This window comes from Pan paniscus, chromosome 2, assembly GCF_029289425.2.
Source record: "Pan paniscus chromosome 2, NHGRI_mPanPan1-v2.0_pri, whole genome shotgun sequence".
Classification (NCBI taxonomy): Eukaryota; Metazoa; Chordata; class Mammalia; order Primates; family Hominidae; genus Pan; species Pan paniscus.
The window spans coordinates 12,231,921-12,258,758 of record NC_085926.1 but is presented as its reverse complement, the minus strand read 5'-3'; the positions used below and the strand labels follow the sequence as shown (position 1 = coordinate 12,258,758).

At 38.9% G+C, this 26,838-nt stretch overlaps 1 pseudogene; it reads left to right on the top strand.

The window, feature by feature from the left end:
* Window positions 1-391: 391 nt before the first annotated feature.
* On the top strand, window positions 392-26,838 carry LOC129397374 (glutathione S-transferase Mu 1-like; annotated as a pseudogene).

The following is a 26,838-nucleotide window of genomic DNA, read 5'->3' as shown; positions in this document are numbered from 1 at the left end:
GGTTAAACTTTATTTAAACTGAACTTCTAATAACATACTAGAAAAGAAAATTAATCCCAGTTTTTGTTTGTAACTTTATTATAAGGACTTACAATGAAATTCATACCCAGAGCTCTTTGTAGATTCCTCCACAAGATAATGGCTTTGCAGGTCTGTGGAGCAGTGGCTTCTAAATCACACTCTAGGTAATTATTTTAAAGGTTCAAGAAAGACATGCGCTACTGAAGACCTACTGAGCCAAGGCACTAATGCTAGGGCTGTGGGGAAAGTGCAAAGTGCAAAGCAGACATCTTTTCTGGGAGCACTCAACTTTCTTGGAGATGGGGACCACTATTCAGAGTAGTGAAGCACCAATATAAGTAGTAAAAGAATGTTTATTTCTTTCATTTAAAAGCAATGATATCAGTAATGCATGAATATATTCTTGCAGAAAGGAATATAGAAATCTCTAGAATAAATTGTTCAGGTTCCCCCTCACAACTTCCCCACTTCCACTTCCCTTCCCAAATTGAGGTGTTTCTTGCTAGTCTCTTTTCTATGCATTTCCACACAAACAGAAGCAAATATGTATACTTCTACACATATGTAATTTAACATATGTACTTTTATTATTGTTCAGCATAAATTGTTCAAAATACATTTTTTCTGCGAACTTTTTCCTTAAGAAGGTCTATTCATGTCAGAACATATAGATGTACTCTTTTTAAAGTCAGTGTAGTATTACTACAGAATAAATTAATAAATGTATTAAAACATTAGAATGTATCCCACACATGAGAGTGAAACAAAAACTACTAAATTCTAAAACATTTGATTGGCAGACACTAGTGATTAATTCCATGTTTAATTCCATGTTTAATTACTTGTTTGAGTAGACTAAGCCTCATGGAAATTTTCTCCACTTTAATCTTTTAAAAACATAGATTTAATATTAATACATTATTTTGACATATAAAAGCCCTTACATAAATGTTTTGCTTAAAACCAAGCATCTTAAAAGGAATACTTAAGTGGAAAATACTGGAATGCTACCTAGTTAGCATATATGATTGAATGCTATGGATCCCACAAGGCAGGACTAGAATGAAATAAAAGAAAAAGATTCTTAAATATCTCAGGAAAATGGGAATTCTTGTGGTACCTAAGGACAATGGGAGTTCTTTGAAAAATGTGAGTTCTGGCTGGGTGCAGTGGTTCATGCCTGTAATCCCAGCACTTTAGGAGGCCAAGACAGGTGTATCACCTGAGGTCAGGAGTTCGAGACCAACCTGACCAACATGGTGAAACCCCGTCTTTACTAAAAATACAAAAATTAGCCAGGCGTAGTGGCAGGCGCCTGTAATCCCAGGTACTCAGGAGGCTGAGGCAGGAGAATCACTTGAACCTGGCAGGTAGAGGTTGCAGTGAGCTGAAATGGTGCCATTGCACTCCAGCCCAGGCGACAGAGCAACTCTGTCTCAAAAAAAAGAAAAGAAAAGAAAAGAAAAGAAAAGAAAGTCAGTTCTTTTCTGGTCATTGTTAAACTGATAACTAAAATCTAAAAACAAAACAAAACAAAACAAAAAAACAAAAAAACCCCACTATCTACTTCTTGTTTAAAGATATATTTGGCGAGGTGCAGTGGCTCAAGCCTGTAATCCCAGCACTTTAGGAGGCTGAGGCGGGCAGATCACCTGAGGTCGGGAGTTTGAGACCAGCCTGACCAACATGGAGAAACCCCATCTCTACTAAAAATACAAAAAAAATTAACAGGGCATGGTGGCTCATGACTGTAATCCCAGCTACTCGGGAGGCTGAGGCAGTACAATCACTTGAACGTGGGAGGCAGAAGTTGCAGTGAGCCAAAGCCGAGGCAGGTGGATCACGAGGTCAAGAGATTGAGACCATCCTGGCCAACATGGTGAAACCCCATCTGTACTAAAAATACAAAAATTAGCTGGGCATGGTGGTGTATGCCTGTAGTCCCAGCTACTCGAGAGGCTGAGGTAGGAGAATCACTTGAACCCGGGAGGCAGAGTTTGCAGTGAGCTGAGATCACACCACTGCACTCCAGCCCGGGCAACAGAGCGAGACTCCGTCTCAAAAAAAAAAAAAAAAAAAAAAAAAAAAGATATATTTGTGCATGCACATGTATGGAGGAAAGCCATAAGTTTATGTTTTAACAGTGGTTATCTCTGGGTGATGGTGCATATTCAAGTGATTCTTTATTCTTTATCTTTTTCTGAACTTTCCAATTTTAAAAATAATGAATATATATTAGTTTTCTTAATTAGAGAAAAATGAAATAAAAGGAATAAATAATGAATGGAATGAGGATGTGTCTTGGCTTGAGAACAGAAACTCTGCCTTCTTTATCTTTACATTTCCCCCACATTACTTTTACTTAAGTGTAACATATACAATTATAACCTTAGGTCAAACAAACTTAAAAATAGGCTTGTAATGTATAAATAAACACAACATCTAAAGCAGTTTTTATTCTAGTACTACTAGGCCAGCACACAAAATACACCTTTATTTACTAATGTGACATCTCTTCTGTTAAATAATTAATTTTTTAAATTTATAATTTCACAAAATTTAGTTTTCAAAAAAGCTTATTCTTGTCATTTCCAAAAAAAGAGAGGGGAAAGGAGAGAGGAAGCTGTGCATAGTGGGAAAGTTGCAACATTCGGTCCGTAAGTAGTTTTTGCTTTAGATATTTTTTTCAACGACTTCTCTTACATAAGAGTCCTGTGATATCTCCATAGGGAGAAATAACCCTCAGCTACATTATGTCTTTTTAATTTTTCCTCCAGATAGTGTTTACAAATCAACATGTAGGAATGACTCCATATTTAAAGTTATTAGCCAACTTTAGTGTCTATTTGCCATTAAGGACAATTGGTAATTTTAACAATCAATGAGAGTTTATTTTAGGAGAAAACTTACTGAAATTTTCAGGAAATAACCTTTTTGTTCCAAAACAGCTGTCATTGAACACCATTATATCTACAACAATTAAAATTATCTTTGGTGACTTTTAGCATCTGGCATTGCTCCATTATTGTTCAGTTAAATATTTTTCAAGTTTGCTAGGACTTTTGCCCACCGTGTGCTTACGGCTCTTTATTGTCAATATGTATCTTAGAATTCACCTTTGTGACATTAGTTTTTTTGTATTGTGGGAGAGTGCATAATTTCTACAGTGAATTGCCTGAGAAATGAAGTAATATTTATTAGGAAATTGCAGTACATATCTACAAGTTACCTACAAACATACAATTATAATTTATTCTGTTATATTTAACAACAAATGTTCCCTTCTCTCTTTTACTAGATCCTTGCGAAAAAAAATTCCTAGTTTAAAGAATTAGCTAATGTGCAGTGGCCAAAAAACAAACAAACAGCAAAGAGCAACATATCATTTTGATCAATTTAACTGAAAAATATGAAGGACATTTCCACGTTGAATTCACCCAGACCATTAGTGCAGGGAATTGATTGTTAAAAACAAAACCAAAGAAAAACAAAAACATACTATTTTGTATCCCAATGGAAGTCGTAAATATGTTAGTTAAAAACTCATCCAAAATGAGTCCTGTGTGTTAGAAAAAAAATAACAAACTGTAATACCTCACCCAATTTAAATCTTAATTAAGACTTCATGCTTGTTTCCTTTTGAGACAAAGTGAATGCTTACCTTTGGAAATGACTAATTAAGCATTGAAATATAATAGCTTCAGGATCCTAAATGCATCATATGTAAAAGAACAATACTTTTATAATATCTCAGGCCTTGATCACTATTATTGAGTTAGTATATTTTGAGGGAAAAAATTTACGTGCCATGATTTTATTCCAACCAAAAAGATATTTGGAAAATATTTAAGAATTATTGCTGATTATTGAAATCTAAAACACTAATACCAGTGAATATTTTGTATACCCTAATACTTCTCTGAACACTTACAAGCCAATAATTAACCATTCAGACTGAAAAAAAAAAAACTGGAAAGGATTTATAAGGACGAATAGGGTGAAATTTATTTATGTAACTTAAAAAATCTGCAGAAACCCAAAGCAATTTGAGCTCTGTGCTATGGATTTGGGGGACTGTCAATGTGCACCGGTTGTCAGACTGCCTCTCTTGGATCCTCTTCTCTCCTCTATGCCACAACTGATATTTCTGTTCCTGGAGTGTCCCCCATCCCCACAAGTTCACATAATCAAATCCTGGACTATTTTTGACGAGAAACAGTAGCTAACAAAATTGTTTGCCCACCCTAGGCAGTTGAAAATGGAGGACGTGCAAAATATTATTTAAAAAGCAGGTTGCAAAACTAACTTTCAAAAAAGTTAAAATTGACTAAAAACTCGAAGAGAGATTACCCTGAATCATTAAAAAGGTCTTATCTCTGGGGGACAGAGTACTGGTGATTTTTCTTTTCTTGCTATTTTCTGCATTTTTCAGAGATTTATATATCACATTAATAGTTATCAAAATAGTAAAAGTCAAATATGGGGAAAAGTATCTCATGGGTCATGAAAATGTAAATAAAATATGCAAAACACTGAATTGTTTCAAATAATTGTTTAAAAACTACTGTGGTAAAAGAATCCAGGCCTCCAAGCTCTTCCTCTCATTTGCGGAACATAAAGTATATTTTGGATCAACACATGGAACATTCCAGACAATGTGAAATCTAGAAAGGAACTGCACCTGTATCCCGACACGGCGCCAAAACAACGTAGCTACTGAATAAATATTCATCCTAAATTGGGAAAAGGAATGAAAGTCCATTTTCCACTTACTCCTATGCAGAAAAGTGAAAGTTTTATTCTTGGAATGAATATGATAGAATTTGTGGGACAGTAACTATTATTAAGAAGTAACTATTACTTTCCAGAGTTGGACTCCACTGAGCAGTTTTAAGAGGAAGAGAAGGCATTGCAGAGTATGAGCGAGCGCTATAACTGAAAACTTGATGGTATTGAATTAAACTCTGGCTATTTACTTTGTGAGTTTTGAGAATCACTTGATTAATTTTTTTTTCAGATGATTACTTGTACCAAACAGAGAAAGAACATGGTGTATTTAAGGATTTGTTTACCTAAACTGATGTGCTTGGTGGGGAGGAATTTAGCTTCAGCAGAATTTTCTGTAAGAAGAGTAACATTTACATAATGGCAATGCTAAAAAAGTCATCTTTTTCAGAGAAAAATGTGAAGCAATGTGTGTGGAAAGCTGCAAAATCTGGAGTTGCAGGCAGATTAGGCAAGTAGCACTTGGTGAAAAAAAAAAAAGAAGAATTAAATCATGGCTAAAGATTTCTTTCCAGCAAAAGTAGTTAATATGTGGAACAAACTGTTAACATGGCTTTTAAAAAATAATCAGAAGCTGTGAAAGAATTCTGACAGGGGAGATGAGAGACACGAGATAAATGGGGAGGTAGAGAATAGAAGCATCAGTATGTGATGGCACATGCGACTTTGCCGTTAATTTTATTATCTTTGCAGAAGACCTTAGATCAATGAGGAAAGTGGATCGAAGACAGAAAAAGCTAAAATTGAGCTCTCTAGATGGAATCTTTTGCTTATGTTTTTTTCTTTTTTTTCCCCACTGTGTTTGTTTCTGGGGATTATATTCTATAGCAGAAAGACTCCCCCCAAATACTCTACAGTTTACCAAAAAAAAAAGAAATTGAAAAGCATACTATGTGAAACTATTGTCAGACATAGATAGAAAAGAGACCAAAAATAAATCTTCACCTTTGCGTCTTCAATTTCAACAGATGTGTTGTATGTTCCTTTAAAATCTGATGTTTTGGCTACACTCAGGCCTTTTTGCAGTAACCTTAGCAGATGCTTAAAGAACCCAAATTGCTGAAGCCAGTTCCAGTCTAATAAAATGGTCTGTATTTCTTTCTTCAATGAACCTTCTTCTTTTTTTTTTTTTTTTTGGAGACGGAGTCTCACTCTGTTGCTCAGGCTGGAGTGCAATGGCCTGATCTCAGCTCACTGCAACCTCCGCCTCCCGGGTTCAAGCAATTCTCCTGCCTCAGCCTCCCGAGTAGCTGGGATTATGGGATTACAGGCACACACCACCAGGCCCGGCTAATTTTTGTATTTTTTTTTTTTTTTAGTAGAGATGGGGTTTCTCCATGTTGGCCAGGCTGGTCTTGAACCCCTGACCTCAGGTGATCCACCCACCTCTGCCTCCCAAAGTGCTAGGATTACAGACATGAGCCACCACACCCAGCCTGAATCTTCTTTTTAATCTTACAGTTTCTCCATTTATCAGAATGTGCAACTGCTCTTGAATTCACTCCCTTCTACTTAAATGTTGGATCCCACAATCCATATGCAAAAAATGGATTGTGTGATCCAACATTTCAGTAGAAAATCTATATCTCAAGCATTGTGCTAGATACTAGAGATACAACACTGGATAATTTGGAAAGTTTCCCATTCTGCGTACACCAAGTTCTTCCCCCGCCCCCTGCCCCACAAAATTGTGTAAAGGTTCTAACAGTCTCTACAGTGTTATCAAAAATAATTTCTCCCTTCTAATTTGGAAAACATGAACATTAGCCATTATTTGTTTCTCAGTAATTTTCCACATGCCAGTCATCCTATCTTGGAACTCCTTCTCCATCTCAGACCAAACCTCTCTCCTGCTGCATGACTTTTCCCATGTGACCCTTTAAATAAATTCTAAGATTTTTCCCATAATTAATTAATCTCAGAAATCAAAATGAAACATGTCACCAGGGTCTTATTTAAAGCCAAGAAATCTGTTGGCTATTATCCAGCCTTCTTTCTAAATTAAACAACCCCAAATACTATTCTCACCATCCTTGTTTGTTAATATTAGGCATTTTCTCCTCAGAGAACAAGGGCCTATACAACAAAGACTTTTGATATGTGCACACCTTAACAAGAAGCACATTTGTATTTCATTTCAATGATATATAAGGACATTTTCCTCCAAAATTTCCACATCCATGTGCTTTAAAAAGACTCACATAGTAGAAATGAAATTTCCTGAGTAAAATACTACCATTTTTCATTTTCTGAATGATCCAAAGTATAACAGCTCAAAATCTTTTCTCAAAGTCTGACTCTTTGGGCCTAGTAACAATTTAACATACAACTAAATCTTTATGATTTACTGATGGATTACTCAAATTATACTTTATCTTTGGTGACTCAGCTCTTCCCCACCTTTGCCACTTTGCCAGGTTCAAGGATGCTGGGAAAGGAAACAGAACTGAGTCAGGGTCAAACATGTAGAGTCTAATCATGGGGTGTGTGTGTGTGTGAGAGAGAGAGAGAGAGAGAGAGATTTGTTTAATTCCCAAGCCAAACTCAAGATGGTCCATTGTATTGCTGGAGGAGATGGTTACCCCATTCTCCATGACGTTTTTATGTCACAGGGCCATGCCTGTATCAAACATCTCATGTGTGCCATAAATATATGCACCTACTGTGTACCCACAAAAATTAAAAATAAAATAAAGAAAGCTGGAAGGCACATTAAAAAAAGACTGTTATTTTTTAAAGTCTCTCCCGTTGAGTTAGATAAATTATTACACATAACTAAAGAGAAAGCTGGACACCTTTTCTTCCTGCCTTCCTTTTCCCCTTTTCCTTCCCTCACTCCTTCCTTTCTTCATTTCTAATATTCTCATTTCAGCTTAAAGCAAAAGGTTCTTTAGTAGCAGGGTAGGTAGGATACCCTACATCCAACCCTCAGCTTGATTTCTTCTAGTCCTTAGGGTGACATTGACCTGGCTCTGAGGACCAGTGCACCCCAACTGCCCCAATGTGCTCTCTCGGCTTGTTGAGACCACAGCCTCTGCACAGCAGTTCACCCCAGAGCCTCCTGTGCCTGGCTGCCTTTGTCCTTCTCTCTCCTCTGTTTGCTCCCCACTCATTCCCGTCTGCCTTTCTCTGTCTGTCTCATGCCTCCCTGCATCTCCACATCTGCTGTTCTTCTTTGCTTCTCTTTCATACACTAACATTTTCTCCTTTTTTCTCACTGAAACCTCGAAACTATAATAGAAAACATTTTTATTCTTGAATTTACATAGAAAAGGTGATTTGATAAATTAATTTCTTTAAAGATATCATTGTTGCAACTTCTAAATTTTTTTCCAACAAGTTGGTGACCTTTGACGGAAACACAGCAGCATCACTGCAGCTTACAGAATTACTGCTTAGCAAATGCATGAGACATTCAGAGGGACTTCTGATCAGTTTTCTAAGTTTCTTAGGATTATCTTTTTTTTTTTTTTGAGGCAAGGTCTCACTCTGTCACCCAAGCTGGAGTGCAGTGGCTCACTGCAGCCTCTGCCTCCCGGGTTCAGGTGATCCTCCCACCTCAGCTTCCCAAGTAGCTGGGACTTCAGGTATGTGCCACCACGCACGGCTAATTTCTGTATTTTATTTATTTATTTATTTATTTTGTATTTTTTGTAGAGATGAGGTTTCACCATGTTGCCCAGGCTGGTCGTGAACTCCTGGGCTTAAGCCATCCGCCCTCCTTGGCGTCTCAAAGTGCTGGGATTACAGGTGTGAGCCACCACGCCCTGCCTCATGATTATCTTAGAAAGAAAACATAATAAACATTGAAATGCATAATGATCATTTGTATTTTTGTTTGAGACGGAGTCTCACTCTGTCCCAGGCTAGAGTGCAGTGGCACAATCTCGGCTCACTGCAGCCTCTGCCTCCTGGGTTCAAGTGATTCTCGTAACTCAGGTTCCTCAGTAGCTGGGATTACAGCCGCCCACCACCATGCCCAGCTAATTTTTGTATTTTTAGTAGAGATGGGGTTTTGCCATGCTGGCCAGGTTGGCCTCGAACTCCTGACCTCAAATGATCTGCCTGCCTCGGCCTCCCAAAGTGTTGGGATTATAGGCCTGAGCCACCGCACCACACCTGAAATGCATAATGTTCTTTCAGCAGGGTTGCCAACTTTAGCAAATAAAAATACAGGATGCCTAGTTAAATTTGAATTTCAGATAAACAAATCATTGTTTAGTGTATGTCCCATGCCATATTTGAGACAAATTTATACTAAAAAAAGTACTTGCTGTTTATCTGCAATTCAAATTTAACCAGGCACTGTGTATTTTGTAATTGACTATATTCATAATATTTGTGTGTGTATATATACATGTGTGATATTTGTGAGCTGGGTGTTTTTTTTTTTTTTTTTTTTTGAGACGGAGTCTAGCTCTGTCACCCAGGCTGGAGTGCAGTGGCGTGATCTCGGCTCACTGCAAGCTCCGCCTCGCAGGTTCACGCCATTCTCCTGCCTCAGCCTCCCGAGTAGCTGGGACTACAGGCTCCCGCCACCACGCCCGGCTAATTTTTTTGTATTTTCAGTAGAGACGGGGTTTCACCGTGTTAACCAGGATGGTCTCGATCTCCCGACCTCGTGATCTGCCCGCCTCGGCCTCCCAAAGTGCTGGGATTATAGGCATGAGCCACCGTGCCCGGCCGAGCTGGGTGTTTTTAATTTGGGGACTAACTATTTACAGTTTCCTTGCTATTTCTCCTCCCTTATGCAGTATATAAAGTATTCCCTTTACATTTTACCCCTTGGGTGTACATACTTTATTCCACTTCCTTCCAACTTTATCTTAAAAGTAGATGGCTTAAGAGAAAAAGGTACCTATGTATTCAATTCTCTATCACCTCCCTCTGAAAAAAGTGTTTACTTAATAAACATCAGGCAAGGGCAGCACTTCTGAACCTCTTTTAAAACAGTCAGCTTTATGGTTGCACTAAGTAGATTTTTTTCTTAACGTCTCTCATTTTAAAACAAAATGTCTGAAATGATGAATAACTATAGGAATGGTAGCTAACATGTATTGAGCGCTTACTATCAGGCACTGTTCAACATTATATAATGGCTTAAATCACTTACACCGCACAAACCCCTGATGTGGGTACCATTAATACCCCTACTTCGGAGACGAGGAAAGAGACACAAAGAAGTTAGGCAAATCCCAGTTTCCCATTATTAATATTTTACATTCGTATGATACATTTGTCACAATTAATGGGCCCATGTTGGCATAGATTATTATTAGAGCCCATGTTTCATTCCGATGTCCCCAGTATTTCCCTCGCGTCCTGTTTCTGTCCCAGGATCCCATCCAGGGTGCCACATTTCACTTAGCCATCCTGTTGCCTTGGACTCCTCTTGGTTGTGAGTTTCTTAGGCTTTCTTGGTTCTTGATGACCTTGACAGTTTTGCAGAGGACTGGTTGGGTATGTTATAGAAAGTCCTTCAGTTGGGGTTTGTCTGGTGTCTCTCACGGTTCGACTGGGGTTGTGGATTTGGGGGAGGGAGACCACAGAGGTAAGCGCTGTCCTCATCACATCATGTCAACCTTGACCACCTGGCTGAGGGGGTGTTTGTCAGCTTTCTCCATGATAAAGTTATTATTTTTTTCCCCCTCTTTCCATACTGTACTCTTTGAAAGGAAGTCATATTCCTAACCCACACCTGAGTGAGGAATTATGATTGAGCTATTTTTTAAATATCAGTTTTACTGAGACACAATGCACATGTTATATAATGCACCTGTTTAAAGTGTGCAATTCTGTGGCTTTCAGTATATTCAGAACTGTGCAAGCACCACCAGGATCTATTTTAAAACATTTTCATCACCCCAAAAAGAAACCCCATACCCATTAACAGTCATTCCCCTTTTCCCTCCCCTCCTTGCCTCCCCCAGCCCATGGCTACCACGAATGTACTTTCTGTCTCTACAGATTTGCCTATTCTGGACATTTCACACCAAAGGAATCATACAGTATGTGGTGTTTTGTGACTGGCTTCTCTCACTTAGCACAATGTTTTTGAGGCTCATCCATGTTGGAATATGTTTTAGTATTTCATTCTTTTTTATTGCTGGGTAATATTTTATTGTATGGATAGACCACATTTTGCTTACTGATACATCCATTGCTGGACATTTGGGTTGTGTCCACTTTTTGGCTTCTATGAATAAGATTGGTAGGCACATTCAGGTACAAGTTTTTACATGGACATGTTTGCATTTCTCTTGGCTAAACACCTAGAAGTAGAATTACTGGATATACCTGAGCTATTATTAAAAATAATAAAAAACGGCTGGGCGTGGTGGCTCATGCCTGTAATCCTAGCACTTTGGGAGGCTGAGGTGGCTGGATCACTTGAGGCCAGGAGTTTGAGAACAGCCTGCCCAACATGGTGACACCCCATCTCTACTAAAAATACGAAAATAATTAGTCAGGTGTGGGAGCGGGCACCTGTAATCCCAGCTACTCAGGAGGCTGAGGCAGGAGAGTAGCTTGAACCCGGGAGGTGGAGGCTGCAATGAGCCGAGATCGCGGCAGCGCACTCCAGCCTGGGCAAAGAGAGTGAAACTCTGTGTCAAAAAACTGAACACCAACAACCAAAACATAGCTGACTAGGCTGTGGGCTGTCCCTGCTTCAGTTCTCCATACTGGCTAGGAAAATTTAGCTGATTGTCCTATAAAACCATAAAAGTCCCCTCTAATCTGTGGGCAAGTACCTAAACTGCAAGCGTGTTGACTAAGGTGAAAGAAAACAGCTTCTAAAAGCTTGTGTACACATCCCATCCTGTAAGCCTAAGGCGAACAACATAGCTTATCTGTACTGAAAACAATACAGATCCCATATATTACTAGCTTCTGTTAAAAAGTTATGATAGGAAAGTTGTCTGTCCTAAGTCTAGATGTTCTTCAAGGTGCAAAGAGTAAGTTGTTTGTACCACATTTTCTTTATCTATTCCTCCACAGACAGACACTTAGGTCAGTCTTGGCTCCACATCTCGGCTATTATGACTGATGCTGCAATGAACATGAGAGTGCAGATAGGACTTCAACCTACTAATTTCATTCTGTTGTATATGTACCCAGCAGTGGGATGGCTGGATCACACAGTAGTTCCATTTTTAATTTTTTAAGGAATCATAATACTATTTTCCATAATGGGTATACCAATTTACATTGCCACCAACAGAGTACAATGGTTCCCTTTTCTCCACCCCTTTGCCAATACTTGTTATCTCTTGTCTTTTTGATAATAGCCAGTCTCACAGATGTGGTACATACATACATACATACAATGGAAAGTTATTCAGCCATAAAAAGCAAGGAAACCCTGCCATTTGGAACAACATGGATGAACCTGGAGGACATTATGCTGAGTGAAATAAGCTAGGCACAGAAGGACAAACATTGTATGATCTCATTTGTACATTGATATGATTTGGATTTGTGTCCCTGCCCAAATCTCACGTTGAATTGTAATCCCCAGTGTTGGCAGAGGGGACTGGCAGGAGATGATTGATCATGGGGGCGGATTTCCCCCTTGCTGTTCTCGTGATAGTGAGTGAGTTCTCACGAGATCTGGTTGTTTAAAAGTGTGTAGCACCGGTCTGCAGAATCTGCACCAACCAGCACCATGCCCATGACACTGGGGTACGGGGACATCCACGGGCTGGCACATGCCATCCACCTGCTCCTTGAATACACAGACTCAAGCTACGAGGAAAAGAAGTACACAATGGGGGACTCTACTGACTATGACAGAAGCTAGTAGCTGAATTAAAAATTCAAGCTGGGCCTGGACTTTCCCAATCTGCCCTACTTGTTTGATGGGGCTCACAAGATCACCCAGAGCAACGCCATCCTGTGCCACATTTCCTGCAAGCACAGCCTGTGTGAGGAGACAGAAGAGGAGAAGATTCGTGTGGACATTTCGGAGAACCAGACCATGGACAACCTGATGCAGCTGGCCATGATCTGCTACATCCCAGAATTTGAGAAACTGAAGCCAAAGTACCTGGAGGAACTCCCTGAAAAGCTAAAGCTCTACTCACAGTTTCTGGGGAAGTGGCCATGGTTTGCATGAGACAAGATCACCTATGTGGATTTCCTTGCCTATGACATCCTTGACCTGAACTGTATATTTGACCCCAGCTGCCTGGACGCCTTCCCAAACCTGAAGGACTTCATGTCCTGAATTGAGGGTTTGAAGAAGATCTCTGCCTACATGAAGTCCAGCCAATGCCTCCAAGGTCCTTTGTTTGGGAAGTCAGCTACGTGGAACAGTAAATAGGGCCCCATGATGCCAGAAGATGGGAGGGAGGAGCCGACCCTGCTGCCTGGGAGCCTGGAGAACACTGGAGAACAGCCCGACTCCCTGAACCAGACTTCTTCCTTTTTCCTTGTTTCCACTCTCTTCTTTTCCCCAAGGCCTCATTGGCTTCCTTTCTTCTAACATGATCCCTCCCCACATCGAGGATCTTTAAAGCTTCAGCTCCCCACTCTCCTCCATCAAAGTCCCCCTCCTAACATCTCCCTTTTCCTGCACTAACACCAACCTGACCGCTTTCCCTATCAGTGCTTATCTCTTCTTTGAGAAGCTGGACTGATCCCTGAGCTCCCCAGCACTGTCCTCAAAGACCATCTGCGGGCCCTGCTCCCTTTGCTGGGTCCCTACTCCAGCCCTGTGTGATGCCCAGTAAAGCCTGAACCATGAAAAAAAAAAAAAGTATGTAGTACCTCCCTCTTCACTCTCTTCCTCCTGCCCTGGCCATGTGAAGACTTGCTGTTTCCCCTTCACCTTCTGCCATGATTGTAAATTTTCTAACGCCTCCCCAGCCATGCTTCCTGTAGAGCAAGCTTGTCCAACCCATGGCCCACAGGCTGCATGTGGCCCAGAATGGCTTTGAATGTGGCCCAACACAAATTCGTAAACTTTCTTAAAATATTATGAGATTTTGAACTCAAGATGGATCAAGGACTTAAATCTAATATGTAAAACTATAAAAACTCTAAAAGATAACGTCGGAAAACCCCTCTTAGACATTGGCTTAGGCAAAGACTTCATAACCAAGAACCCAAAAGCAAATGCAACAAAAACAAAGAAAAATAGATGGAACTTAATTAAACTAAAAAGATTCTGCACAGCAAAAGAAACAACAGAATAAATAGACAACCCACAGAGTGGGAGAAAATCTTTGCAATCTAGACATCTGATAGAGAACTAATATCCAGAATCTACAAGGAGCTCAAACATACCAGCAAGAAAAAAAAAAAAAAAATCCCATCAAAAAGTGGGCTAGGCTGAGTGTGGTGGCTCACACCTGTAATCCCAGCACTTTGGGAGGCCGAGGCGGGTGGATCACAAGGTCAGGAGATTGAGACCATCCTGGCTAACATGGTGAAATCCCGTCTCTACTAAAAATACAAAAAGTTAGCCAGGCGTAGTGGCACACGCCTGTAGTCTAGGCTACTCAGGAGGCTGAGGCAGGAGAATCATTTGAACCCAGGAGGCGGAGGTTGCAGTGAGCCGAGATCGTGCCACTGCACTCCAGCCTGGGAGACAGAGCGAGACTCTGTCTCAAGAAAAAAAAAAAAAGTAGGCTAAGGACACGAATAGACAATTCTCAAAAGAAGATACACAAATGGCCAACAAACATGAAAAATTGCTCAACATCACTAACGGTCAGGGAAATGCAAATAAAAACCACAATGTGATACCATCTTACTCCAGCAAGAACAACGAGTGGATAAAGATAAATAAATTATGGTGTATATATATATATATATGCACACACACACACACACACACACACACACACACATACACACATACACCATGGAATACTACTCATCCATAAAAAGGAATGAAATAAGGGCATTCGCAGCAACCCGGATGGAATTGGAGACCATTATTCTAAGTAAAGTAACTCAGGAATGGAAAAACAAACATCCTGTGTTCTCACTCATGAGAGCTAAGCTATGAGGATGCAAAGGCATAAGAATGATACAGTGGACTTTGGGGACTTGGGGGAAAGGGCGTGAGGGATAAAAGACTACACATTGGGTACAGTGTACCTGCTCAGATAATGGGTGCACCAAAATCTCAGAAATCACCACTAAAGAATGTATTCTTGTAACCAAACACCACCTGTTCCCCAAAAACCTATTGGAAAAAAAAGAAAATTAATCGAGCAGTACAGTGATATGTATATGTTCAGTAAAGTATTGCATGTTTAACAGCTGTTCTAAAAAACAAATACTATGCGTTCAGGCATGGCACAAGTTATTGTGAATGGCTCCAACAAATAGTGTGTGTGATGAAAATAAAGTCATAAACCAAAGCCATGCTATAAAGCCTTATATACCGAATTGAGGAGTTTGAACTGTATTCTCAGAGCTAGGAGACTACGCACATAATCTGAGTGTGTGATGGAGCTGAGAGGTGTTTCAGAATGTGGCCTCTAGCATTTGGCACCTGGCTTCATGATGTAGTTACTGTGTGTGAACTTTGATCTCTGCAGCTGCAAAATACACTAATACTTGTGTTTGCCTTTTAAGGATATTTTGAGAATTAAGATAATACACACACACACACACACACACACACACACACACAAAGTATTAGGAGATATTTTTGCAATTTTTTTTTTTTTTTTTTTAGTTCATCAGCTATTGTTAGTTAGTGTTAGTGTATTTTATGTGTGGCCCAAGACAATTCTTTTTCCAACGTGGACCAGGGAAGCCAAATGATTGGACACCCCTGCTGTAGAGCCTGCGGAATCATGAGCCAATGAAACCTCTTTTCTTTATAAATTACCCAGTTTTAGGTATTTCTTTATAGCAGTGCAAGAATGGACTAATACATACATGAAATCTGAAAAAGGCTCAACTCATAGGAGCAGAAGGTAGAACAGTGGTTGCCAGGGGCAGGGGTATGGGAACTGGAGAGATGTTGATCAAAGTACAAACTTTCAGTGCTAAAATGAACAAGTTCTGGGGATCCACCGTGCAGGATGGGTGGTGATGGACGTATTCATTAATTTGATTGTGGTAATCATTATACAGTGTGTATGTGTATCAAATCATCAAGTTGGACACGTTCAATATATTCAATCTTTATTTGACAAGTAAAACTTTTTACAATGAAGAGTAGTTTCTGCCTAAGTCTTCTTGTTCAAACTCCTCTAAGGCTGCCATTATCGCTATTGGAATTAAGTATTATTTACAAGGAAAATAGGAGCTAGAAAAAGGTACAGTAGCTACCACTTTCCAAAGCAAGGGATGCATGTGCCATTTTAAGGAAGCATTAGGTAAAAGGAAAATGTAAATGATTTCACAGCTTTATGCACCAACACTTCTACACTGGAGAAGTGGGAGGGACAGGAACAAATAATGAATCTATATAGTCTGGAATACCACCCCTTCCCATTAGCTGCTCATGGTAGGAACTAGTTCAGCTAATCAGCAAGATTAAAAAATCAAAAAATATTTGATCATTTTCCTATCCTTGGTGAAATGAAATTAAGCCTGAGCAATTTGCAATAGGTAGCATTTTAATTGTTCCCTTAAAAATGAACAGTTAACGGCACTTTTATAAAATTGCCTTTTTCCATATCTATTGTTCCTTTGAAATATGATCACCAAAATTAAGCAGCACATTTTTAGGGATAGTATTTTAGCAGAGAATAAGAAAGGTGGAAATAAGTCTGTCTGTGATGCCTCATAAGACACCAGAAGACAGTGGTCAACAAAAACTCCTCACCTCTTCTCTTTCTTTTGTTCCTTTTTCCTTCCTGAAGGATCTATTATAGGGCCCCTCACACAACCGGAATAAAATAGCTGTTGGCTGATTGCTAACTGATTTACTTCTGTCTCCACTTACAGAATTTTGCTGACACTTGATAGAAAAGATGCTTATTAAGCAATCTATTGAAATGCAAGTCATGGTCTGGTCATTGTATCTAAGGTACAGCATAACGTTAGGGTATTGTACAAAAGAAAGTGACAGGAAATTGCTTCTTTAAAGAATGCAATCATGGGTGTACACTAAAATAAAGTCCTTAAAAATGGTAGCGGTGGCTAGACTAGCGTGTGGTTTGAAAGGAGGAATCTCTGGCTGCTATTCAGAAGGCAACATCTGAGGAAACAGCCAAAGGAGAAAAACTACCTAAGGAAGAGGGAGGAAATCTCTTTTCCTGGGGACATTTACAAGCTGACTAGACTCAACTCAGCCTGGAATGATGTAGATCAGAGGTAGTGTGCGGGGAATGCGTCTCAGGCAGGTTGAGATAGTGATCATTTTAGCCCTAAGGGAAGCTGGCCAGGACTGGGGCCCATAGAGAACCAAGGCTGATCATTTGTGTCCACGGGGGCCTCTTGTATTTACCCCTGTGTGCCATAAAGACATCACTTCTGTCAACCCTATGATGTGAAACAGGTTGAGAAGCTCGTGTGTAGAGGAAGCTTGACAGAGGCTGACCTAGATGATTACTCAGCAAGGGTTAACGATAAAACAAACTCTCCCTCACTCCTTCTCATGAAGATAAACTATGGTACAATAATTGCAATTCATTTTTTATTTAGCTTTAGAATTTGATTTTGGTTTTAGATTAAAATATGGGCATCGGTAATATCTTCAGGGAGTGGGAACCAAAGGGCTTTAGTCTAGCATTAGAGGACTCAGCACCAAGTTGTTCTAGCACCTAATTTAATGTGTTTCTTGGTTACTCGATTCTCATAACTGGGGTTCCACCTTATTCCCCTCTGCCTGACATCCTGTCTTCATGTTTTGCCTTGTACCCCAGAACCCCTGGAACTGAGGCCCTTCTCTTGTTCTTACAAGTCTTTTCTCCAAAGGAATGAACTTCTCCTGAAATCAAGCCCAGAGCATTCCAGGAAGAAAAAACAACATCTGTAGAGATGCTGAGACAAGAACAAACATGGCGTGTGCGGGGAGCTTGCAAGTCGTTCAGCATGACTTAAGTGAAATGGAAAGTTCTGAGAAGAGTAAGCTGTCGAACTAGAAAGGTAAGCAGCAAACATATTATGAAAGGCCTGACCTGTCATCTTAAGGATGACATAAGGTCCTAATGCCCTCATCCTGCTGAGGACATACTGTGGATACATAGATATTATGTATAGCATATGTAAACATAATACACATTTTAACATACTTTATTATAAAATAATGCACTTTATTATAAAATAACATACTTTATTATAAAATACTGCATGCTTATTATAAAACACTTGGAAAATGTGAAGAATTTTTTTTTTTTTTTTTTTTTTTTTTTGAGATAGAATCTCACTCTTTTGCCCAGGCCGGAATGCAGTGGCGCTATCTCAGCTCACTGCAAGCTCCGCCTCCCGGGTTCACGCCATTCTCCTGTCTCAGCCTCCCAAGTAGCTGGGACTACAGGCGCCTGCCACCACGCCCAGCTAATTTTTTGTATTTTTAGTAGAGACGGGTTTTCACCGTGTTAGCCAGGATGGTCTCGATCTCCTGAACTCGTGATCCGCCCGCCTCGGCCTCCCAAAGTGTTGGGATTACAGGCGTGAGCCACCGCGCCTGGCCGAGAAATTTTAAGAAAAATAAAAATATCACGTATCATTCCATTAGCAAGATAGTATCATTGATGATATTTTGGTGTATTTCTTTCCAGATTTATTTTATGCACATGACATATCATTATTGAACTTATGTAGAGTGGTCTGCTTCTATCACTTAACAGTACATCTTCTACTTTTCCCATGTTGCTAAAATTCTTCCAAAACACAATTTTAATGTTATATGACATTTCATCTTAAGTAGTGCAATTGATTTAGACATTCCCTTAGTATTTGAAAACAGGTTGTTTTAATTTTTTTTCTTCTTATGAATAACAGTGCAATAAGTGCTCCTGTACATAATGCTTATATTCTTCACTGATTATTACCTTGGATGGTTTCCTTGCAGTAGAATGTCTGGGTCAAAAAGCAAAAACCTCAAAGTTTTCTTTCCAAGAATTTTCAAATTATATTCCATCAGGGTTGTGTCCACGTTTATTTGTGTCAGAGTATCTCGTTACACACTTCTCAACATTTAAAATTAAATTTAAAAAAAACTCTGCCAATTTGACAAGCAAATAATATCTAATTTTTTATTATTAATTGACAAATAATAATTGTAGATATTTATGGGGTACAATGTGATATTTTGATATGCATACATTGTAGAAAGATTAAATCAAGCTAATTAACATATCTATCACTTATCTTTTGTGTGTTTGTGGTGATAACATTTAAAATCTACTCTTTTAGCAATTTTGAAATATACAATATGTTATTATTAACTATGGCCACTATGCTGTAGAATAGATATCTAAAACTTATTCCCTGTTTGACTGAAACTTTGTACCATTTGACCAATGTCTAAACTTTCCCCATTCACCCCTCACCCCCAGTCCTGGTAATCCATCTTTTTTTAATTATAGTTTAATTAATTTATTTAATCTAAGAACAAAATTGGACATAGGGTTAAGGCTTTGTGCAATACGTGAGAACAATGCAAAGAAGAATGGCTTTTATTCTTTGATGAGACTCCTTAAAAAGGTACAATTTCTAAATCCGTGACTCTATCATGGCAAAAACAACTTACTAGAAATGAAGTATTCACTCTAAACAGCGTCAAATAGTCAGTTAGATGAGATCTTTTTCAATGGGATTTCCTTTGTTATGTAAGCACAGCCTTATTTAATTTTACACATAGGTGAAACAAAATTTCTATTTATTTATTTTAAAGTATTTTCAACTTTTATTTTAGATTCATTGGGTACATGTGCAGGTTTGTTACCTTGGTATATTGCGTGATGCTGAGGTTTGGGGTAAAAATAATCCCCTCACCCAGGTACTAGGCATAGTACTCAATGGTTCACTTTTCCACTCCTAGCTCCCTCTCTCCCCCCAGCAGTCTCCAGTGTCTATTGTTGCCATCTTTATGGCCGTGAGTACCCAATAGTTAGGTCCCACTTATAAGTGAGAACATGTGGTATTTGGTCTTCTGTTCCTGTGTTATTTTGCTTAGGATAATGGCCTCTTGCTGCATCCATGCTGCTGCAAAGCACACGATTTTTTTGTGTGTGTGTGTGGCTGTGTAGTATTCCATGGTGTATGTGACCACATTTTCTTTATCCAATCCACGGTTGAGGTAATCCACCATTCTACATTCTACTATTATGAGTTAGACTTTTTTAGATTCTACATATAAGTGTAATCATGCAGTATTTATCTTTCTGTGTCTGGCTTATTTCACTTAGCAAAATGTCCTCCAGGTTCATCCGAGTTTTTATACAGAATTTCCTTCTTTTTAAAGCCTGAATAGCATTCCACTGGGTATACATACCACGTTTTATTTATTCATTCATTTGCTGATGAACACTTACATTGATTCCATATCTTGGCTATTGTGAATAATGCTGCAAAAAACATAGGGGTATAGATACTTCTTTGAAATAATTATTTCAATCCCCTATACCCACAGTAGATTGCTGTATCATATGGTAATTCGGTTTTTAATTTTCTGAGGAACCTCTATACTGTTTTTCTTATGGCTATACTAATTTACACTCCCACCAACAGTGTACCAGGGTTCCTATTTATCTATGTCCTCACCAACACTTACCTTTCTTTTTTTTGATAATAGCCATTTTAGCAGGTTTGAAGTCATAGCTCATTGTGGTTTTAATTTGCATTTCCCTAATGATTAGTGATGTTGAGCATTTTTTTATGAACCTGTTGGCCATTTGTGTGTCTTCTTTTGAGAAATGTCTGTTCAGGTGTTTCTCCCATTTTCAAATTGGGTTGTTTTCTAGCTATTGAGTTGTTTGAATTACTTATATATATTGGATATTAGCCCCTTATCAGATGTATAGTTTGCAAATATTTTATCCCATTCTGTGGACTGTCTTTTCACTCTGTTGTTTCTTTTGCTATGCAGGAACTTTTTACTTTGGTGCAATCCCATTTGTCTATTTTTGCTTTTGTTGCCTGTAGTTTGGAATCCTACCCAAGAAATTGTTTTACCTCCGTGTTTTCTCCCAGTAGATTTACAGTTTCAGGTCTTACATTTAAGTCTTTAATCTATTTTGAATTGGTTTTTGTATATGGTGTGAGATAAGGGCCCATTTTCATCCTTTTGTATGTGGATATCCAGTTTTCCAAACCCCGTTTACCGAAGAGACTGTCTTTTCCTCATTGTGTGTTCTTGGCATCTTTGTCAAAAACCGGTTGACCATATATGCATGCATTTATTTCTGGACTTTCTATTCTGTCCCATTGGTTTATGTATCTACTTTTATGCCATTACCATGCTGTTTTGATTACTATAGTTTTGTAACATATTTTTAAATAAGGTAAAGTGATGCCTTCAGATTTGTTCTTTTTGCTCAAGGTGGCTTTCGATATTAGGGGTCCTTTGCAGTTCCATACAAATTTTTGGATTGTTTTTCTATTTCTGTGAAAAATGACATTGGAATTTTGATAGAAATTGCATTGAATCTGCAGATTGCTTTGGGTAGTGTGGATATTTTAACAATATCAATTCTTCCAATTCACGAATACAGGGTATCACCTTATTTATTTGTCTCATCTTCAATTTCTTTCCTCAATGTTTTATAGTTTTTAGGGTACAGGTCTTTTGCCTCATTGATTAAATTTACTCCTAAGTTTTTTATCCTATTTTAAAAATTTTCTTGTAAATAGGATTGTTTTCCTAGTTTTTTGAATAATTCATTTTTTTGTATATAAAAATATTACTGATTTTTGTATGTTGAGTTTACATCTTGCAATTTGCAGAATTCATCAGTTGTAACAGTTTTTTTTGTAGAGTCTTTAGATTTTCTATATATCAGATTAGGTCATCAACAAATAGATAATTTCATTCTTTTCTTCCTAATTTGGATGTCCCTTATTTCTTTCTCTCGCCTTATTGCTCTGGCTAGGACTTCCAGTACTATCTTGACTAGAGTGACCATCCTCGTCTTGTTCCTGATCTTAGAACAGTTTTTGACTTTTCATCATTGAGTATGATGTTAGCTGTGGGCTTTTCATATATGGTCTTTACTGTGTTGAGGTACATTCCTTCTATACCTAACATCATGAAAGGATATTGAATTTTGTCAAATGCTTTTTTTTTTTTTTAAATTGAGACAGAGTCTCTCTCTGTCACCCAGGCTGGAGTGCAGTGGCAGGAATTGGGTTTTCTATTATTTTGTTGAAGGTTTTTGCATCTATGTTCATCAGGGATATTGGTCTGTAATGTTCTTGTCTTGTAGCATGCTTGTCTGGTTTTGCTATCAGGATAATTATGGTCTCATAACTTGCATTTGGAAGTGTTTCCTCCTCTTCAATGTTTTTGGAAGAGTTTGAGAACAATTAGCATCAGTTCTTCTTTAAATGTTTGGTAGAGTTCAGTTGTGAAGCCATCCAGTTCTGGACTTAATTTTTTTTTCTTTTTAGATATAGGGTCTTGCTATGTTGCTCAGGCTGGTGTTAAACTCCTGGGTTCATGCAATCCTCCTGCATCAGCCTCTGAGCACCTGGGATTACAAATGTGCACCTCTACACCTGGCTTGGGCTTTTTTTTTTTTTTTTAATGGAATGGTATCTTTTTATTTAAATATATTTGATAGCTAGTGAGGTAAACATTATTTAAAATGGCTGTTTGTATTTTTTTCTTTTAATCATTTGTTAATGACCTTTTCTGATTTCCTTATTACAATTTTAGTGTTTGACCATTAATAAAAGTGCCCAAGTGGCCATTTTTATGTATGGGCTTAAGTTGGGTATACCTAAGCAGATGATTAAAAAAGCACTCTGTTAAAACTTAAGAAGATTGGCCGGGAGTGGTAGCTCACGCCTGTAATCTCAGCACTTTGGGAGGCTGAGGTGGGCGGATCACGAGGTCAGGAGATCAAGACCACCCTGGCTAACATGGTGAAACCCCGTCTCTACTAAAAATACAAAAAATTAGCTGGGCCTGGTGGCAGGTGCCTGTAGTCCCAGCTACTCAGGAGGCTGAGGCAGGGGAATGGCGTGAACCCGGGAAGCGGAGGTTGCAGTGAGCCGAGATCACGCCAATGCACTCCAGCCTGGGGGACAGAGCGAGACTCCATCTCAAAAGAAAAAAATAAAAAACTTAAGAAGATCATGGAAGTTATTAAATTTCTTCACCTTTGTTCACACTCTACTTACCAAATCACAGTTACACTACAAATGGACAGACAGCCTGTGAGATAATGCTACTCATTAACCTGGGTAGAATTGTCTAAGTATGTTATTACTATATTTACTCTTTCCATGAGAGTTAAAACAATCAAGTGTATTTTGTATAAAAGATTATATCTTCCGTCTTCTTTGGGGCTGTGGGCTGCTGGTAGGAGTAAGTATATAGAAATAATGATGACCACGAAAGGTCTTTTTTAAGACCAGGTGAAAACATTCCAATAAAGATCTGAAGGCATGATTTGCCATAAAGAATTTCAATGCAAATAATCTCAACCAACCACATTTGCAACAGAGAAGACATATACAACATGAATTTGGAAAGACCTTTAGACGGCAGCTAGAATGTAGGATTACAAAAGAATTTTCTTCCCCAAATTGAGCCAAATGTACCAAATTAAGTGAAAAGAGAAAAGAACATACAATCAATGTTGAAACCATGTGAAGGTCTCCATTTCATTCCACAAACTTCAAAAACTATTGTCAGATATAACACAAATTTTATCCAACTAAAAGAGCTATAAGGAACAGGCTCTTGACTTTCTCTCAGAAGGAAATGCAGTGGAGCAATCAGTATTGAGTGAAAATTTCACTGAGGTTTTGGTATGAAGATTGAATATTTAGGTGACAAACAAAATGCAGAAAACTATCTTCAAGCCTCTCCCTCCTTAGATAAATAGATCATAAGCCTCATTTTGAACAACTCACAGAATTTACCCCTTTTTCCTTTTGGCCAGGTGGAAAGTGAAAGAGAGTTTTTGTTTGTTGTTTAAAGCAGCAAATGAAATCTCTGCGTGGAGGGAGGAACACTAGACCACATCACACTAAAAGTTGAAACACCCAACGCTTTCACACTAAGTGCACCAGCTCGATGGTTTACTCTGAAACAGGGGAACACTTTGAAACTCAAGAGGGCCTCATTGCCTCAACTCTTTGTCTACAGGGACAGACCCTTTTCCCCCTAACTCAATAGAATGCCCTTTTGATTCAGAGCTCATTACAAAGATTGGTGACAAAGCTGCATTAACTCATCTGCAACAAGCCCCAACTCTCTCTTCTCATTCCTTCCTGCTCTCTACAGGCAAGTGAGGGATGGAGCAAAACCACACCCCATTCACATCCGCCCTTCAACACATGTTCTAAGGGGTGGATCCAAATATTACCCAGATAAACTCCTTGGAGTCAAGGAGAATTTGCCTACACTATCTTGGGGGCAAATAGTCCAGGATAGGACTGCTTTGTCAAAGATGGGTAGGCAAAACAAGTTGGATGCAGGACCATGCGGAAATTTGTTACTCTCCCCTCTACAAGCCCCCCAAAAGGAAAAAACAAAAAGCAACTGTGCAGAACTGGTAAAGAATCCAAACTTATCCCGGAAAGAGAAGAAATGCTTAGATACCATATCCTTCACACTCTTGAGAGATTAAAGGGAAGATGAGATAACAAAACTAAAGAATAAGGCCCCCAAAGAGCTGGAAATGTTGAGGAAAGAAACTGAGGAGAAAACAACACAGTCCCAGAACAACAAAAAAAAATGTGTCAGGAGTAAAAAAGCACAGAACAAACATGGAAAACCAAGTCAAAGACATATTCAGTGACAGGAGGAAGCATTACCGCAATGAATACTTCAATTTGCACATCAGAGAGTCTTGGGGAATATATAGAAAATAATCAATATCAGGAAGAATACTAGTGAAGCTGCTGAAGATAAAGAAAATTCCTACAAGTATCCCAAAAGAGAGCATCAAGCCACCTGCGCAGGGAAAAGGAACTCATTAGGTGGGCTCGAGACTTCTGCACAGGAACATTCGCCTAAAACAGTGAAGCGACGTCTAAACGTTTTGAGTGAAAAGCACATGCCTGAAAAGTTCTATGCTCAATGTCATTCACTGGTACAGGCAACAACAGGCAGCCTCACAGAGGCAAGGATTCTGGAAGCAGACCATTTCTACAAAGTCTAGCTGTTGCCCAAATGCTCCTCAAAGTGGTCGTCTGGATTTCCACTGTATCATTTCCACTTTCCCGCATGCTTGTCAACACTTAGTATTCCAAGATTTTAAAATTGTTTCCAACCTGATGGACACAAAATGGTATCTCCTCACTGTTTTAATTTGCATTATTCTGAGGTGAAGCTCCAAATGGCCCTCCAAAATGGTTGTACCAACTTTCACTGCCATGAGCAGTATTTTAGTTTTTGCTCCATATCATTGCCCTCTCTGATATTTGGTGGAATGAAGGTGATCACCAAGTGGTCTAAGGTATTCTGCAAATTTGCCATCACTTCTCTTAACCATTTGTGTAAGTACTGCTGGACTCCCTCTATAAATACGTGAACGTTTCCCCCATTGCAAACACGGACTGGATCTTACCATAGACACCACAATGTCCTTCATTTACTCAATGATACATTGTGGAGGCCTCCACAATCCCCTTTCCCTCTTACCTCCCACCATCAATAAACTCTGTGAAGGAGTTGTATTGAAAATATTCCTCTCTTCCTGTATCACAGTATTGAACTAAAACTCCATCGAGGTTTACTGGAGTACTCGGTGATATATGAATTCTCTTCCCTTTGGTCTCGTGGATCCTCTAGTGGGTCTTCCTTTTCTACTACATCACTGCTTGAGAAGAGAAATAAACTTTACCAGCACTCTGGCTATGGTTTCACACACACAAAGTGAACAGTGATAAATAAACTGTTAATTTGGACAAATTGATTAATTTCCAGTTAGTTATAGAATGATAAAATATAATTCTATTATATATCTAAGTAATATTTTATCATGCAAACATGGTAAAACTAGTAAATCCCTGTGAGATAAATCAATTACAACCTAGGTAGATTACACTTCACAGTCACCCTTCAGTTCTATTACTATGGAAAGTCAACCACAGGTCCCTACTTCGTCATTGTAGCTTGGGTTTGTCTGCATTTCTGTCAAAAACACATATTCTCCTGTTGAGGTTGTCAATGATAACTTAGCAAGAAAAACCTAAGAAATAAGTGTTTAGAATGGTGTCTGGCATCTAATAGGTGTTGAACATGACTTGCTGAACATATGAAAACTAACTTCTGCTTTCTGACTGAATTTTCTATTAAATTCATCCTTGTATCTCATGTTGTACCTGAATTATGATTTTCAGTGGTGAAATGGAGGTCATTTGCAGCCAATCCATATGGCAATCTCTGTTACTGGGTCTACTTGAAGTTGTTCCATTTTTGTAGATCCATCTTGCAAAGGCATGTGGGGTGGTGCAGATGAGATATAATATTACATATTATATAAAGAAATGGGATATGATTCACTTCTCTTCACACCCTCCCCTGAGCAGCTACCTCACATTTTCCCATACACTATTCCTTTAGGATCATGTCTTTCTCCCGATTACAAAACAAACTTAGGTGCACAGCACTCAGACCCAGGAGCCATTTACGTGTGGTTTGGAAAGGAATAAGGGCAGGAAGCTGGAATGCTAATTACAATCTTGGACTTTGCTTCTCTCATCCAGATTCAAATTTTTGTTCACATTCCAGTTAAACAAAGTGGGTCCAATGCATATCTTTACCTCTGTTCCCCTTTGAAACATCAAAATAACAAAATAGGAATTTATCATGGCACGAACTCACCAGTACAAAGGGAATCAAAGAGGAGACAACAATGGATGGAAGATTGTCCACATTTTTAGAAGGTGGGAAGTAGAAGGACCAGTGGTAACTTGCTTAGTAAAGTGGAGGAAGCA